The 13,292-nt window shown below is 42.2% G+C and overlaps 2 pseudogenes across 2 annotated transcripts; both read right to left on the bottom strand.

Annotated features, from left to right (window-relative positions):
• Positions 1-6,528: 6,528 nt before the first annotated feature.
• Positions 6,529-8,370, bottom strand: AT4G07458 (annotated as a pseudogene; the record flags this gene model as incomplete). The annotated part of the gene is made up of 1 exon: positions 6,529-8,370.
• Positions 8,371-9,323: 953 nt separating this feature from the next.
• On the bottom strand, positions 9,324-12,124 carry AT4G07456 (annotated as a pseudogene; the record flags this gene model as incomplete). Its single annotated transcript has 1 exon — positions 9,324-12,124.
• Positions 12,125-13,292: the final 1,168 nt, after the last annotated feature.

The following is a 13,292-nucleotide window of genomic DNA, read 5'->3' as shown; positions in this document are numbered from 1 at the left end:
TAAAACTTAATAAAACTGGAGTCTTAATTGCATGTGCATGTATTTGGTAGGTGCTTTGGCAATCTACATTTTGTTGTTATTCTCTGTTGCGTGTTTCGGGATGGGGAACTAATATCTATTGTAGGTAGACTGAGCTCACTAAGTAATCTTAGATAACTTATCACACCATTTTTGTTTTGTAGAAAACCCTCGTGGGAACCATTAGAGGGATGCTCATGACGTAGGAAAGGCCGTATAGAGTTTGTTGCTTTTGCAAAACTTAATGATTTTGGTTCTTGTTGGATTTGAGCGTATAGGCTCGAGGCGCCATTGTAAAAAAGTTTTGGATACTTGGTTGTACGAGAATTTATATGTTTTAAAAGATTATTTTTGTATAAAGAGTGTTTCATTCGATATTAGTCTTGTCCGGGCTAACACAACTCACGATCATGGCAAGGGTTGAAAAGCCTAAACCGCGTTCGTGAGAGATGGTTCATGTGGGTAATCCTGCTAAGGGTCTAAATCTATTTGGAACCTAAATTGGGTTGTCTGTGTGAGCTATCAATGTAGTGTTTCTAGGTTGCCCTTATCTTGTTCGGCCATAGAGCGATTCGGGGGCGTTACAGCCGCTGCTTTATCTTTTACGCTTTTCTTCTTCTTCTCATTCTTCTTCACATCCCAATAACCTCTAACAAACTAATCCTCATGTATGTCTTCGATCAAGTGATCAAGTGTTGGGTCTTTTACTTCATCTGGCCAAGTATGAAACAGCTCGCTTACATTATCCTTCATAACCATTTTATGCACATGCAGCTACAACACAAGAGAATATTGATAACACGGCTTTTTAGCCCGTTTTAGCTATTGTTTTCTTATGTTTCAGAGAGCATTTGGTGCCATTCTAGAGCCAAGAAAAGTAGAAACACGTATTCTAGGTGCCAAGAAGGTTTTTAAGAGTTGTGAAGCTAAAAGTATCAAAAGGCGATCAATTCCAGTACTTTAGAAGTTTAGCATCCTTTCGAGGTTTTCCCCATCACGGCAGCGAGATATTTCGGTATGCATGGAAAGCTAGAAGATTCAAGATTAACGTTGAAGTCGAACCGAAGCTATCCATGAAGCCGTTTAGAAGATATTACCCGAAGAGTGAAAACATGTCAAGAATCGGCCGTTTGGAAATAATGAATCCAGAAAGCATCCGGCCAAGGAGACTTGAACCCGGGCAGCTCCGAGAAGCCTATCAACGACCAGTAGGTCACGCCCAAGTCCTTCCCTCTTTGTGCCACCGTCATTAGGCACCTTCCCTTAAGCCCACGACTCGGCCCGATCACTTATTCACCTCGCGGATTGTCGTTCTTACCCCTAAACCTATTTCTTGGCCCTCAAGTATAAATACTTGTTTTAAGCCCTAACTGATGTAGCGTAATCATCCATCTATCTCTTTATTGGGTTTTTCCTTTTAAGTTTTCATAATACTCTCGTTGGGCTTTCTTTGTTTTGAATGACGGTTTAGTGTTGCTTAGTCGACAAGCTTTCGTCATCTAGGGTTTTCGTTTTTAGGAGAGTATAAATACTCTTATTCTTGTAAGCTTATAACTTGGTTGTTTTCGTTTTATAAAAGAGAAGCTTTTTTCATCTGAAGTCTTTGAGTTCTTCTATCTTTTGATCCATAGATACTTAAGAAAGCGAGAGATCCGAGCTACGAACGAATACTCTTGATCCATTGATACAAGAGCTTTCAATCGTATATTTCCCTACATTAGTTGGTATCAGAGACAAATGATCCTTCATCATGCCACCGAAGAAGAGTCTTCAAGCACAGCTCGATGAACACAATGAGGAGTTTCGACGAATGATGGCTGAGATGCAACAAAATTTTCAAGCAAACTTAAGTGTCGTTGTTGCAGCCGCAGTCCAGACAGTTCTCCAAGCTCAGCGTGGAGTTCAGGGTGTACCGCGACGGGAAGAACAAATCTTCGAGGAAGAAGAAGAGGAGGAAGAAGATGTCGATGATCTCAACCCGTTTGCACGTTTGGGGAGGCAGCAACAACGTGTTAATGATCAACATCGAGAGATTGTGCCAGCTGGGCATAATGATGCTAATCGATGGGAGTCTGAATTTAAGTTGGAGTTACCTGAATTTTCTAGTGGATTACGACCTGAAGATTTTTTGGATTGGTTAAGTATGACAGAGGAGCTATTGGCGTTTAAATCAGTACCGGATGCGATGTGTGTGCCCTTAGTTGCTACTCGTTTACGTGGAAGAGCTTCAGCTTGGTGGCAACAGACCAAAGCAACACGTTTTCGGGCAGGTAAAGATAGCATCACCTCGTGGGAAAATATGAAAAAGTTCATGCGTAGAGCTTTTCTTCCATACAATTATGAGCGTACAATGTATACTCGTCTTCAAAACTTGAGACAGGGCACTAAAAGTGTGGATGAGTATGCGTCTGAATTTTTTTCCTTAGTGGCAAGGAATTCTTTGACATAAACTGAAGAACAATTGGTGTCGAGATTCATTGGTGGTTTGCGAACTCAGATTCAAAACACCTTGCTGCAGTTCAACCCCATAACTCTCTCTGAAGCTCATCAACGTGCATTGTTAATTGAACAAAGTGCTAGAAATCAGAACACGTCTTCGAATCCATCTCGCAATCGTCTTTCGTCAGCAACGGACACAGGAACTAGCCAACCATTGGATCAAGTGCGAATTTCTGAAATTCCAGAGAATACCACAACAATGGGACAGCAGAGATCAGCTAATTTCAAGTGCTTTAAATGTGGAGACCAAGGACATAGGCAATCAGCTTGTCCTAATCCAGCTCGTCGTGGCCTTATGGCTAAAGATGAACCGGTATACGACGTGTATGAACAAGAAGAAGATGAAACAGAGGAAGTTACAGAGGAACTTGATGGGGATTCAGGTCCAATGTTAATGTTGCGTTGGAATCATCTCTTACCGCGTGGTGTAGAAGAATCATGGCTGAGAACGAATATCTTTCAATCCACTTGCACCATAAGAGGTAAAGTTTGTCGCATGATCATAGATTCAGGGAGTTGCACAAATGTGATTTCTCAAGAAGCAGTTACTAAATTGGCCTTGTTCACGGAGTCTCATCCAACACCATATCGCTTAGCTTGGCTTAATTCATCAACAAATTCTTATTTCTCGAAGCGTTGTCGTGTCCCGTTTTCTATTGGTCTGAATTATAAAGATTTGGTGTGATGTGATGTTCTTCCAATGGATGCTTATCATCTGCTATTAGGTCGTCCTTGGCAGTATGATCGACGAATTATGCATGATGGCTTTGCAAACTGATAGTAGGATTTTACTCAATTAATCCCTAAAACACTATCTTGTCGTTGTAGTATTTTAGGATGTCAATCCAATCCGGTGTGATGCAAACAGATAAGATATGATCAGAAAACTCTAAGTCAAGCCAAGTAGAAAGTTGGTTGGTTCTAACAGTCCTAGTCTGCAATAACAGAATTGAAATGAAACTAAAAGCAGAAATGGCAATAGCAGGCAAGTGAATGACAAAGCAGAAATGATAACAGGCAATCAAATGGATAAACGATTCCTAAGGATGGGGTAATCGAATAGTGTGGTCTACTTAATCTATTCAGGCGGTTGACAAAACTTCACAGAAGCTATCCCTAGACAACAAGTTCAACAACAGATTAATTCACTTCCGTGATAGAAATCCTCAAGCAAAGCTAGACACTGACCTAAATCCCTTTACCGATCTCTAACTAAGCAGACATTATCGAATCAACATGTTAAAGTCAATACCCTCTCTACAGCCAATCCCTTGGGGTAAAGTCAGATATCTCTGGAATTAATAGGATCCAACGCCCATTAAACGCCTTATGAGCGTTGGACGTCTGGACTCATACTCCACATTAGCTAGTGAAACAAGCAATAAGCGCAACTAATCCAGAAGGGATTCTAGTATTCTAAACTCAACAACCTAAAACGACCAAGTAAACCACAACTATTCTATCCCATCCTCAGAAATACTGTTCACAACTCTGACATAATCAAAGACAATAGCAAAGCAACGATTGAAAACATGATAACAGAAATGACGAAAGACTTAAACGAAAACTGAATATCAAATACTTGAAAGTGAAAATACAAAGTCGCAGAGGAAACACTGCGGCTATGAAAGTTGCGGAAATGTAAAAGCGAGATAATAACGGATGCCCTAGAGAAAACCCTAAGAGGCAGTTTATATAAGCGAGAAATGAAACAAATAAGGAAACTAAATATATAGCGAATCTTCACGTCATGATCCTGCGACCGAATGTGTCATTGGCATCTGACGGGCTGAAATGAGCTTCTTAGTGATCGAGTATGTCATTGATCAAACTGGGCTTTAGGGGCTCCGTCTTGCGATCGAGTGAGATGCAGTGAAGTCGAGATTGAATGGTCCAGCGACCCTGTGATCGAGTGCGATCGAGTGGCTGTCATGAGGTTGTGATCGAGTGGTTTCTTCGGCTTCTCTTCTCTTCTTTGTTCTCAACTTGTCTGGTTGAGTGCAGAACGAGCAGATAGGCTTCTTGGTGGTCGAGTGGTGATCGAGTGGTTCTGATGGGGTGATTCCTCCGGCTTTGCGATTGAGTAAAACTGAGCTGCTTGCTTCTCCGGGGTTGCGATAGAGTGATTTGCCCTGGCAGGGTTCCGAGGCTGCGATAGAGTACTTTTGCTGAAGGCGTCATTGGGCATTCCGACTTCATGTTCTGTTTTTCTTCTGTTTGAACTCCAAAAGCATCCAAAGTACCTGAAAACAACCAAATATGCCATGCACATGCAATCCTAATGCAAAATCGTCCTAAGTATGTAAAACACACTAAAACGACTCCTAATGAGATGATTTGTGGATGAAACAATGACAAAGTGGTGAAGAATGAATGCCTAAATCATGCATATTATAGACATATCAACTCCCCCAAACTTAGTCTTTACTTGCCCTCAAGCAAACAAGAAGACATAAGCGGAAGGAGAGGTTTGAAGTTGGAGATTCAGAACCAAAGCATGAGATATGACAATTAAGATCAATGTTTCAGCTAACAGTTCTAAGATGCGAGGTGATCGACTTCTACTTAAAAACTTTAGCCATGCTCTGTTGTGATCCAAACCTACACTCAAATGCATAATGCGTCAAGATCAACCAATCCCTTTAACATTCATTAAGTTCAAAAACATGAATCAAGATATGCATCGCTAGTGAACTCATTTGGCTAATGACAGGTTATGAGACAAAGATGGTCCCTTTTTAGTGGTTCAGATTTTAATAGCTGGGGACTCTCAATGAAAAAGGACTGAGCTTTAGAAGAATGCTAAAGGTAAGTGCCAACATATGCATACAAGAATAGCACCCCATCTACCCAATGACATAAACCGTGAATAACAAGTAGATGGTCCTATCTCTAAACCCAATGATGATCCTAAGTCTACCCTTTTGCACTAAAGGCATATTTCGATTTTTTCTTGGATCAATATTTCCTTTTCTTTTCTTTGGCTCTTGTTCTTAAGGAGAAGCTTTTCTTAAACTCTATGAGTCTAGTCTAGTGAATTGGGTTTTTCTTAAACTCTTATGGCTCTTATCATTTTTTTTCTTTTTCTGTTTTTGTTGCCATCTATTTTTTTTAGAGCATATCTTAACAATTCTATGCTTCCCAAACATTCATTAGACCACAATATGATTTTCAGCTTCCTTCTCCTAAAGACTCTAACCCATTTTTTCATTTTTTTTTCTTTTCTCACTCAATCCCAATCCCCAAATAAGTTCCCACCTATTCCTACCAAGTCCGAAAACGCGGATTGGAACTACATGAGATACTACTCTTGTCGGCTCAAACCTAACACGTTCTACCAAGCTCAATCCTGAAAATAGGCCTCACATGCTCTCATAAAATAACATGGCTTGAAAGAAGGGTTGGTTAAGGGTGGGGGAACTACTCCAATAATAGAAGCAGCTACTTGGATTAATAAGAGTGGTGAATAAGTGAAAGAAAATCCAACTATGTATTCTATCCACGAGTTCAAAAATGATGCAAACATGATAATTATAAGTCAGATTCAAGTTCAAATTGACAGGGAAAGGTGTCATGACATGCATCGAGTGGTTTCTATAGAACATGGTGCGGTTTTACTTCAAAGTCATTCAAATGCCTCAAAGAACTAATAACTCATTTTAGTGAATCATCATGCTTACAAGGCTATTTCCTCATTATCCCCTATGCATATGCAACAATCCTATATGAAACACTCTATACTCGATTCTAAATGTAATGCAACTAAATGATCACTCTGTTTTTGTGGAATTCATTTTCAAAAAATTTCAAAATTTTTTTTGTTTTTTTCTATGACTTAGATGATATGCAGACTCAAATGATATTCACAAAAAACAAGTCAAATACGTCTTGAACCCTCCCCCAAACTTAAATTACACAGTCCCTTGTGTAATCAAAATTTGTGAAAGAATTCAAGATAAACACAGAAACAAAAACAAAAGCGGTATTTACAAAGGGTTTTGGTGTGTTACCTCAGTAGAATGTCCTGGAGATGTAGTCATCCATATCTGCTTGAGCGTACTCAGCAGGCATGACCGGTTCTTGGTGTGGCTCCGCCATCTCCTCGTCATTGTGCTCGATCGCAACCCCAACAGGTTGTGGAGCACGACGCTCATGTGTTCTCTGATCCGACATTATCCGACTCTTGCTTGATGATCGGACCATCCTAGCGCTCTTCCGCCTCTTGTGCTCCCTGACCTCGTAAGACGAGTGTCGTGCGGGTTCTTGCGGGACAGCGCGTTCTCTCTGTTGATAAGCAGATTGCCTTGGCGGGGCAATGTCATGACGCCTGGATGGCATGTCTTCTAGCGGGTTGTCTCTGGTGATCGCACTAGTGGATGTGGTGCAACTGATTGCCTTCTGCATGTTGTCAATGGCCTTGACACACTTATGGATGATCTTGTCTTGAAACTTGCCTCACCTTTGGGTTAGACTGAGCTTCCGATGTGCTTCAGCGAGACTCTTGCTTTCTCGTGAAGGGGGCTTATGTTCTTCAAAGTGGTAGCGGCTCGTGTCATAGTTCTCCCAATTGGTCTCCTCATTGTCACTCTGACCTTCTACTTCTTCAACATTCCGGGACGCGGATCCTCCAATCACAACATGGAGGATTTCTTGTGGTGGCGAGAAGTCGATGTTGTCTCTCACCGTGGTGGTTGTCATTTCACTGAATGGGAGAAGAATAGTTGCTTCGCCTGTTGACGGGTGATCAAACTTGAAAGAGTACCTCCTGTCATAGACCTTATGCTCGATCACATGGGCAAGCTTGAGATGGGCGATATCCATCCAACGTGGTTGGATTGGATCCGGTCGCAGCGGGACGTCGCACGATAGGAGGATTGGTGTGACCACTCCTCCAAGGCAAAGGGCTCCTTTCGCGTTCTTCTTGTCATTGGCCATCGCCCACCCTCTGTAGCTGCATAAGTGATTGAGAAGATACATTGACGGAGGTGTGTCATTGGTATCTCCCTTCATCGTTTTCCCGTCCTTGGTGTAACGGAGGAAACTTAGCAGCGCCACGTCTAACGTCTCCATGTCTTGGTTCGTCACAGTAGCGGATATTTCCCTAGCGTAAGGGACATTGGCCATGGCTCTCTGGAAATAGCGAATGGCGGGATTGCGGATGGAGTTGCTCTTGGATCTAGCGGAGTTGAAGCTGGTGGTATCTCCAATCGTGTTCCACAAAGATTTTAACTCTTCTCGGGCAAACCTCGGTTTCGTTCCCGTGCCATTGGGAAACCCGAACATGGATTCTAGCGTCTTGATCACCATGATATAGTCGCGGTCGTCGTTGGTGAAGCTTAAGTAACCAAGCCCTTCTTCTCTTAACTCACTAGCTGACAACCCCTCAAATAATTCCACTTGAAGTGATGAAAGGAATTGAAGTGTCTCATCCTCATAGGTAGGATAGGGATGAGACATGAGTGTTGTCATGTGGCATTTCTCGAACAAGAGCTGAACGTCTTCCAGGATGCGTAACTCCATCATTGTCTCCGGGTGAGGATATCTTGTTCCCCAAAACGAATTTCTTTTGAGAGCCTTGTAGTAGTCTCCCGGGGTCAGCTTGTCTTCTTTCATTAGGGACTTGGTGGTCTTGCGGGTTTGCTCCGGAATGTACTCCGCATCATCTTCCATCTCTTCATCAATTAGCTCATAATTTTCCGTCATTGACCTCTTCCCTCTGGCTATCGCTTCTCTTCTCCTGTCATTGGCGATTGCTCGCTCTGTTTCCTCCACAAATCGCCTATACTCCTCTGCTTCTCTCTCGGGCCTAGTTGACCAAGATTCAGCATCATCAACATAGTAGTCGGCATCCATAGATGATTCGTAGCTGTGTGAACTCATCTTGAAGCTGAAATCGATTTGAAACTCACAACTAAAGCTCAGTAGGTTAGTGAGAAACAAACAAAGACAATGAAAGAAATGACTTCCTATTGATATAGAGTTGCGATCGAGTAGAATTTGATAGTGAGAGCTCAGGTCGCGATCGAGTGAAGCAAGCAAATGAGAGACAGGGTTGCGATAGAGTAGTTTCTGAGGTTCTGTTCTAATCAATAACAGCTAGCAACAACGAAAGAGTTGAGAGCGTTTTTGGTAGTGAAGTAGAGAGATAAACAAGAGAGATGTTTTGAAATCACAAGTGATGAAGAAAAGTGAAGGGTAGTGACACTTATCTCCCTTTCCGATTTGAATGAGTGGAAGAGGTGTGTTGCTTTTAAACAGACGGATGGGATGAAATGCCCGTTATGATGTCAGCAAAGTGATAAGGTGACAAAGCATGGTGCTTTATGTCGGCAGGATGGGGTCCTTCAAGTCACGCGCCTTGTGATCGAGTATGGGCTGTTGATCCTTTAATTCCGTGTCATGGGCTACAAGTGGACACAGCATGGGCTTTTTGGAGTTTTGGTGGAGGTTGAAATCCAGTAGACTTAATGGGACTGAGGTTTGTCATTGACGTTCTGTGGACACTTTCACTCCTCCTTGCGATCTAGTAGAAAATTGTTATCTCGAAACTGCTAGATCGTACTCCTGAGCTTTCACTCCTATGTTGTGATCGAGTATTTGAAATTTTTTTTGTAAAATTTTCATTTTAACACTCGATCACATCCTTGTTGATCACTCCAGCTGTTATTCATTTCCTGAGAATCAAAGACACAACCAAAACGAATCAAAAGTAACAAATAAATAAAAAGTATATACAGGGATAGTCGTGGGACTTCCTCCCAAGTGAGCTTGTTTAGAGTCTCTAGCTTGACTCCTCACACTAATCAAGTGGAGAAAATGTGACAGAGGGAGCTTGAGAAGTCCTCCTCTTCACTGATATCATCATCATACTCAGCATCCTCCCTTGACAGTTGCACAGCTGAGTATTCAATTCTTCTTTCCTCATAGTAGGCTGCTTCCTCCTCTGGAGGATAGTCTTCCTCTTCTAACCAATCCCAGGTGATCTCCTTTCTTGAAATCTTGTCATGTTTGAGCTGGGGTTGAACCTCCTTTTGCATTCGACTTAGTTTGTCTCTAAGCTTTTCAACAGTGTAGCTCAGCTTCTTAATGGTTCTGTTCTGGAAATCAGTCTTCCTTTTGAGTTCCAGCCAATCAAGTGAGGAGGGTATACTCGATCGAGTAGTCGAGTTCGATGGCGGAGTTTGAACCGAAATTTGCTCTTTCCCTCTTTTGATCTCAAAGCCTTCACTTGGAACCGCTCTCTGGATCTCTAAGGTTTTTCCTTATGTTGGTGACCTTGTCGGAAATTTGTTGATGTCAAACTGTAACTTGACATGCCTCCCAAGGTTGAGATCAATCTTACCATATCTGACATCTATTACTGCTCCCACTGAGGCTAAGAAAGGTCTTCCTAAGATTAGAGGATCCTTAGACTCTTCATCCATTTCAAGCACGACAAAATCAATGGGTACCTCAACTCCATCTACCATTACTGGCACGTTCTCTAGAATGCTGAAAGGTCTCCTTGAAGTTCTATTAGCAAGGATCAAGGTGATGTCACAGGGCTTGTACTGAACGAATCCCAGCTTCCTTGCCACAAAGAGTGGCATTAAACTGACTGAGGCTCCTAGATCACATAGCCAATTGCTGAAAGTCAATTGCCTAATGGAACATGGCAGAGTGAAAGATCCAGGATCTTCCAGCTTCTCTTGAATAATCCTCTCACCAGCGGCTTGATGCATAATGACATCGTCTTCGTCATCTGAATCCTGATATATGTTGAGCCTTTCCAGTATCAGGTTTCTCACATCTTTGTGAGGGTCTGAAATCAACTTGAGGACTTCTACTAAGGGCATCACAGCTTCCATCTCATCAAGTTGTTTTTCTGCCAGAGATTCATATCTACTTTTCCAAGCTTTCCTGAACGTCCATGGAAGAGCAAGTGAGGGTGATGGATCTGGCTTTAATCGTTTTACCATCCTCTCGATTATAGCAGCCTTCTCCTCCAAGTCAGACTGAGCCTGATAGAAAGGTTGAGCTGAATAGCCGATCTCAGCAACAGAGACTTCAATCTGAGTGGAAGCGTCCCCTTCTTGAATTACACTGTCCTCAGTGTTTGATGTAGAGACATGTCGAGTTGGCAGCTCTCGCTCATGTCTGATAGTGATTGCGTGTGCAGTGGCATACTCCTTAGGGTTCTGGATTGCTTTTCCTGGAAGCTGGCATGGGTTGTTTGTAACAGGTGGGGAAGTAGTAATGCCGTCCAGATATCGTACCCTTGTGTTCAATGATTCCAACCTGCTACTCAGTTCATTGAACTGTCTGTCAAATTTGTTGTTTAAGTCAGCCAGCTTCTTTGCGGATTCCATTACCCCTGCGGCTTGGCCTTGCATGATCTGTTGGAGCATATTCTTGATGTCTGATTCCTGGGGTGCAGAGGCCTGATGTTGTTGTGGTGTGAAACCAGGTGGTGGCTGTTGTAGTTGATACCCTCCTTGGAACTGCTTCTTAGGAACGAACCCTTGGCTGTGGTTGTAAGTAACAAACGGTTTGGGTTGGTTTTGCTGCTACTGTTGAGGGTAAACTTGGTCCTGAGGATTGGCGACATTTGTGCTTCTGTATGACAGATTTGGGTTGGGTCTGTAATTGTTGTACCCTTTGTTGTAGCCGCCTTGGTTCTGAACATAATTGATTTTAGCGCTCTGATCATTCTCCCCCTCTTGAATTTCGAATACTTCGTCTTCAGAGGCGAAGTGAACATGCTTCTGCTGCACTTGGAGGAGTTTGTCGATTTTGTCATGGAGAGCTTTAATCTCTCGGCGGTGCTTGTCATCAGATTCAGTACTGGTGTGGATGCTTTTGTCATAATCCTCGTTGTAATTGCCATCTGACTGAGCCTAGTTTTCAACTAGCTCCCATCCGTCTTCGATATCCTTGTTCAAGAAATTCCCGTTGGAGGCGGTGTCAAGGAGCATACGTATCTTAGGTAGGACGCCTCTGTAAAGTGTCTGAGAAGAGAAGTTTCCTTAAATCCGTGATGAGGGCATTTGGTTTGATAACCCTTAAAGCGCTCCCAAGCTTCACAGAAGCTTTCGTTTTGCTTCTGAGTGAATCCGGATATCTCGTTCTGGAGTCTTGCAGTCCTGGAGTTCGAGAATAATTTTGCCAAGAAGGCCTTTTTGCAGTCATCCCAGGTCGTGATTGATCCCTGGGGTAGCGTCTTTTCCCACATATAGGCTTTATCTCCAAGTGAAAATGGAAACAAGCGAAGCTTGAAACCATCTTCACTAACTCCATTGATTTTAGTATGGCCACAGAGCCTTTCAAACTTGTCAAGATGATCTAGCGGATCCTCCATTGGTAGGCCATGAAACTTGTTCCCCTGAACCATGGCAATGAGACCGCTTTTGATCTCAAAGTTATTATTCTGTACTGGAGGTGGAACAATTCCATGACGCTGGTTGTGGTTGTGAGGGAAGTCACCAGCACCAATGTTGGTAGGTTGCTCTTGCTCATCTACAACGTCAGCCATTGTGTCGGTTTCTGTGTGTTCTCTTTGTTGGCGAGCAATACTGTCGATGTTATCGTTGAATAGGAGGTTCAGATTTCCTTGTGACCGTGTATGCATGCAACAGATAGCAGCCGGGATATAATAGACGAATCAGAGATACTTCTGTAAAGCAGGTTGCAAGGTACCTGAAACACAAAGACAGAAAAGGCACAATGTTAGTAACTTGTGTAACAAAAACGAACTTGATCTTAACGTTTCTAATGATCTCAAATATAGCAAACAAACCCTAAATTGGCTACGGCGCCAAATTGATAGTAGGATTTTACTCAATTAATCCCTAAAACACTATCTTGTCGTTGTACTATTTTAGGATGTCAATCCAATCCGGTGTGATGCAAACAGATGAGATATGATCAGAAAACTCTAAGTCAAGCCAAGAAGAAAGTTGGTTGGTTCTAACATTCCTAGTATGCAATAACAGAAATGAAATGAAACTAAAAGCAGAAATGGCAATAGCAGGCAAGTGAATGACAAAGCAGAAATGATAACAGGCAATCAAATGGATAAACGATTCCTAAGGATGGGATAATCGAATAGTGTGGTCTACTTAATCTATTCAGGCGGTTGAGAAAACTTCACAGAAGCTATCCCTAGACAACAAGTTCAACAACAGATTAATTCACTCCCGTGATAGAAATCCTCAAGCAAAGCTAGACACTGACCTAAATCCCTTTAGCGATCTCTAACTAAGCAGGCATTATCGAATCAACATGTTAAAGTCAATACCCTCTCTACAGCCAATCCCTTGGGGTAGAGTCAGATATCTCTGGAATTAATAGGATTCAACGCTTAAACGCCTTATGAGCGCTGGACGTCTGGACTCATACTCCACATTAGCCAGTGAAACAAGCAATAAGCGCAACTAATCCAGAAGGGATTCTAGTATTCTAAACTCAACAACCTAAAACGACCAAGTAAACCACAACTATTCTATCCCATCCTCAGAAATACAGTTCACTACTCAGACATAATCAAAGACAATAGCAAAGCAACGATTGAAAACATGATAACAGAAATGACGAAAGACTTAAACGAAAACTTAATATCAAATACTTGAAAGTGAAAATACAAAGTCGCAGGAGAAACATTGCGGCTATGAAAGTTGCGAAAATGTAAAAGCGAGATAATAACGGATGCCCTAGGGAAAACCCTAAGAGGCAGTTTATATAAGCGAGAAATGAAACAAATAAGGAAACTAAATATATAGCGAATCTTCACGTCATGA

Source organism: Arabidopsis thaliana, chromosome 4 (genome assembly GCF_000001735.4).
Source record: "Arabidopsis thaliana chromosome 4, partial sequence".
NCBI classification, from domain to species: Eukaryota; Viridiplantae; Streptophyta; class Magnoliopsida; order Brassicales; family Brassicaceae; genus Arabidopsis; species Arabidopsis thaliana.
Note: the sequence above shows the minus strand (reverse complement) of the source record. Positions and strands in the feature narration are given on the sequence as shown.